This window comes from Saccostrea cucullata, unplaced genomic scaffold (genome assembly GCF_032062105.1).
Source record: "Saccostrea cucullata isolate Sc308-1 unplaced genomic scaffold, CSIRO_AGI_Scuc_v1 ctg1245, whole genome shotgun sequence".
Lineage (NCBI taxonomy): Eukaryota > Metazoa > Mollusca > Bivalvia > Ostreida > Ostreidae > Saccostrea > Saccostrea cuccullata.
In genome coordinates, this window is record NW_026921804.1 from 6,575 (window position 1) to 11,323 (window position 4,749).

General features: G+C 33.6%; 1 long non-coding RNA gene across 1 annotated transcript; it reads right to left on the reverse strand.

Annotated features, from left to right (window-relative positions):
* Nucleotides 1-428: 428 nt before the first annotated feature.
* LOC134260740 (uncharacterized) lies at nucleotides 429-3,781 on the reverse strand. Its single transcript, XR_009990613.1, has 4 exons — nucleotides 3,523-3,781; nucleotides 2,949-3,035; nucleotides 959-1,063; nucleotides 429-473 (listed from the first exon to the last, which is right to left on the reverse strand). It is a non-coding gene; the product is annotated as an uncharacterized LOC134260740 (long non-coding RNA).
* Nucleotides 3,782-4,749: the final 968 nt, after the last annotated feature.

The following is a 4,749-nucleotide window of genomic DNA, read 5'->3' on the forward strand; positions in this document are numbered from 1 at the left end:
TTTCTTTACAGATCTTCATATGAATTTCGTGCGAATTTCATGTGATATTCATATCAAATCCATGTGATGTACACAGTATATATTTTTCCTAGTATATTGGACTTTCAATTCTTTTAATCCATTTGATGAAAAGTATAAGGAAATTCTAATACTTAGATCTGTATATGAATTAGTACAACTTATCATCAAGGAACTTCACTGTTACTGATATTCAAAAAAAAATGCCATAAGTACAATCTCAAAATCTGATCCAGCAAATGAATGAATGAGCTTTATCTATATCTTAATTTGAAACTGCTTAATTTGAACACATGCAGATTTTGAGGAAGTACCACTATGATTATCCAAGTTTTTCTTTTGATGAACAAACAACTGGACACATACTGTTTCTTAATCTTCTTTATTGAATGCTTCAATTTTTGACAATTATCTCTGTTCAAGGGCCACCCATATGTTTGGAGATAATGTTTCATCTGCAAGAGAAAATAATTGTAATGACTACTTGGTATCGGTAAATGAAATACAGACATGAATTTTACAACTGCATTTTCAAAGTCAATATTTCCATAGCACATTAAAAATACGAACAAATGTATACATGTATATAATGTATATAGCAAACTCATATCATCCTATGTTCAATTTAGTATTTATAGGTTAAACTTATATTGCCTACACTTTAAATGATCTTTAAAAAATTCAGAATCAAACATCATAAATTATAATTAATTCAAAATCATACATCATAAATTATAATTAAAAGTATATAATGTTTCTTAAGTATAAAATTATTGACAAAAAATGAAAACAATTTTCCTGCAAATGACTTTAAACTTAAAAACAATCTTGTGTCAGGTTTCAAACAAACCTTGAGACAATATTGTCTCTGTTTCATTGACCCAGATCTGATGATGCAATTTGTATCTGTTGCAAGGGAATAAAAGCAAAATTTACCTACCATTGCATCTATGTTCCTTCTGAAGGCATGCCAGAAATCTATGGCTGTGATTAGTATGGTAACTGGATTTTTTCTGAACAATTTGTGTCCATCAGCTACAGCTCTCTGTAAAGCAAAGAACAAAGATAAATCTTAAAATATTTTTAAGACTGGTCATGAATTTAATTTATATCTCATTTATTTTTCTTATTATGAAATTAAATAACAAGATCAACTTTTTAAAGCAATATTAATAAGTTTGAATCTTTGTAATTATTTAAACGGTCATGAAAAAATAATTTATGCACTAATTTTGCCTCCGTTTTCAAAGATTCTTGGGTTTATATTGTTTTTGCACTGATGTCCATCTTTTTGTCTTCCGGTATTTGTCTGCTAAAACTTTAACCTTACCCATTACTTATGAGTGGGTGGAACTTAATATATATGGCTTCATATTCCACAGGTGTATTTCTTGTGACAAGAACTTTTTTAGAGGGTACTATAAAATTTGACCTCTTGACCTTGATATTCAGGTTTGAGCCACTTTTACAAAAAAAAATCCCTAAACTTTAACCTAAGCTATAATTTTGAACATCTAGTGCTATCAATCTGATACTTCACATTAATTTGTAATCATTGTGACAAGACCCTTCAATGAGTTTTTTTTACCATTTGGTCTTGACCTAAGAGTTTGACCCACTTTTAAAATCTATAATCTAAGCCATAACATTTTAACAGTTAATACTAAATGTCTCACATTTCACAGGTTTATTCCATATGACTAAACCTTCCTTCAAATGCTAACAATTTTGACCTTTTGACATTGACCTTTGAGTTTGCCTTGTATTTCAGAAACTTCAGTCCTTGCTTTAAACTGGCATATAGGCATTTATTAAAGCATAAACAACTAAACATAGGATAAAACAAGAGGCCCAGGGGCCACAGCGCTCACCTGAGAACATCGGCGAGGAAAAAGCACATATCAAATCAGAACTGAAAGTTTATGAGGTGGGGGGGGGGTCTTGAATGTTACCCGCACCCAACCAAGGGGTTCATGTTTGAACAAACTAGAATCTACACTACCTGAGGATGATTCCATATAAATATCACTAATCATGGCTCTGAGGTACTTGAAAGGAAGATTTTAAAAGGTATCCCTATATATCCCAATGTTAAACTTGGGTTGGCCATTTTGGCCCCACCCTAGTCCCAGGGGTCATGATTTGAACAAACTTGAATCTATACAACCTGAGGATGATTCCACATGAGTTTCATCTTTCCTGGCCCAGTGGTTCTTGAGAAGATTTTTTTAAAATGCCATTAATTTTTCATTAATTCATACTTATGTCCACTTGAAAGAGGGCGTGGCCCTTCATTTTAACAAACTTGAATCCCCTTTACCCAAGGATACACAAGGAAAATGGTCTAGTGATTCTTGAGAAGAAGATGAAAATGTGAAAAGTTTACGACACGCCTACGAAAACTACACCAACAGAAACTTCTGATCAGAGAAACTAGATTACTTGAGCCTTTGGCTCAGGTGAGCTAAAAAAGTGTCCCAACAAGATGTGTTTGTGAAACACTATGCGCCCAGCGGCAACAAAGTTCTAAAAAGCAATTTTTAGCAAATATGTCTCGGTCAATTTCACACAATCATTGTCCTTATTGTTAGTTGAAAGTGCTTAATTAGTGGAGTATGCATACCAAATATGAAGTCTGTATCTCTCACGGTTCAAAAGTTAAGGCGAAAATTCGAAAAAAGCTATTTTTAGCATATAGGTCATAGTCAAGGTCACAAAGTCATTGCCCTTAGTGTCAGTTGAAAGTGCTTAATTATTGAAGTATGCATACCAAATATGAAGTCTCTACCTCTCACGGTTCAAAAGTTATGGCGAAGGTTAAAGTTGACAACAGACAGAAAAACAGATAAACAGACAAACATACAAACAGGACAAAAACAATATGCGTCTAGAATAAATTCGGGCGCATAAAAAAATGATAAAATACTTACATGTACTTTTGACAAATCGGGATGATTTAGGAGTTAGGACTACTTTGGTATTTGAATTCTTATCCTTGTGATGACAAGTAACTGTGCCTACAGAGAAACTCAAAAATGTCAGATAATGTAGGATCAATAACAATGAGTTCATTATCCCTTTGTCATTTTATTTAAAATATGTATTCTATAAATTAACGAAGATTATATTTACATTAAAGAAATGCAAGATAAGCAAAAATAAGCTGAATGGTTAAGGTTTTGCTACATGCATACATGTAATAACAATATCCTTTTTATAAAACAATGAATACTGTAAACCAACTATTATTCGCGTGCGAGAAACTTTAGCGAACTTCGCAAGAGCCTTATCATCGCGAATATTTCTCCCCACGAACCGGTCCTAAAAGTATATTTGTCTATGAAAAACAGATGCATAAAGGCTTTAATTATCGAGACAATTAGAGGTCGCGAAATAGTTTATCCCTGGTAAATCGTGAAATAAAGTTGTCGCGAATAAAAGATGGTTTACAGCACCTCAGGCTCCGCAACAAATATTAAATTTCTCTCTTAGATTTTTTTTTACCTGTTTACATGTATCATATCTATAATCTTGGAGAAGCCATCAGTGTGGTATAATGAAGTGCAACGCAAATACCTGCAAGTATAGAATACAACATTTAATAAATATTTTTGAAACTAATATATATTTTTTAAATATGTACAGTACAACTCATTTTTGGGAATTTCAGTCTTGCATTCTAGATATAATTTAAATAAGCCCCTTTATAACTGCATATATTTTGGAATTCACACAGGTTCTTGTGGACAGGATAGTGGGGTATTTTTTTTTGTTGACGGGTTGAAAGAATTTTCAAGGGGGGGGGGTGTTTAGGTTCCATGTTCTTTCCCCCTAAAAATTGTTCGCCCGATTTCCCGTTTGCCCAATTTCTCATTCGCCCAGAGTCCGCTCACCCTAAAGTTTGTTCGCACAGGGTCTGTTCGCCGTAATTGATTAATATGTAGAAAAATATTTCGGATGAACGAACTCTGTGCGAACGGACTCCTGGGAACAGATAGATCGAGCGAACGACCACGGGGTTTGAAGAAGAAAAAAATTATTTTACATGTACAAGTAGTTAATTACTCAATAGGATACCGGGTGGAGCATGGCTTTTAAAGTAGGAGGTTCATAAACCTGGGAAAAAGTATTTGTATGGATAATTTACCAGAAAAGTTTTTGAAAAAGAAATAATTTAATTTTGTTTGTATTCTTGCCTCTTATTGGTTGATTTCCAAAAAGGAATGCATAACGTTTTGTATAATCTGGTTTGGTATGGGGACACACCCCCTTGACAACCAGCTGAATCATCTGTATCCATCAATCCCCTCATTTCCAGTCCTTGGGATTCATGGAAATTCCAGATTTAATGAATGTACCTTTAACTTCAAACAGCTGCTCGATCTTACCCCATGTAAACAAGCATCATGGCTGCTAGAGCCTAGATCTATGTATCAGTTTTTACCTCCCCTCGCTTCCCATCACTTCCGTTACTACGGGTGTATTATTGCGCGGTAAATTTGAACTCATAAAAACAACACAATTTTACACCCCCAGTTGTTTAATTATTTTAAGATTAAATTATAAGGAATGACTCTAATTCTTGACCAAATTAGCGAGTATAATATGGTTTGGGTCAGTTTACGCTTGTTTATAATCCGCTTCGCGGGTTATAAAGCGTAAACTGGCCCAAACCATATTATACTCAATAATTTGGCCAAGAATTTAGAGTCATTCCTTAAAAGAAAATAT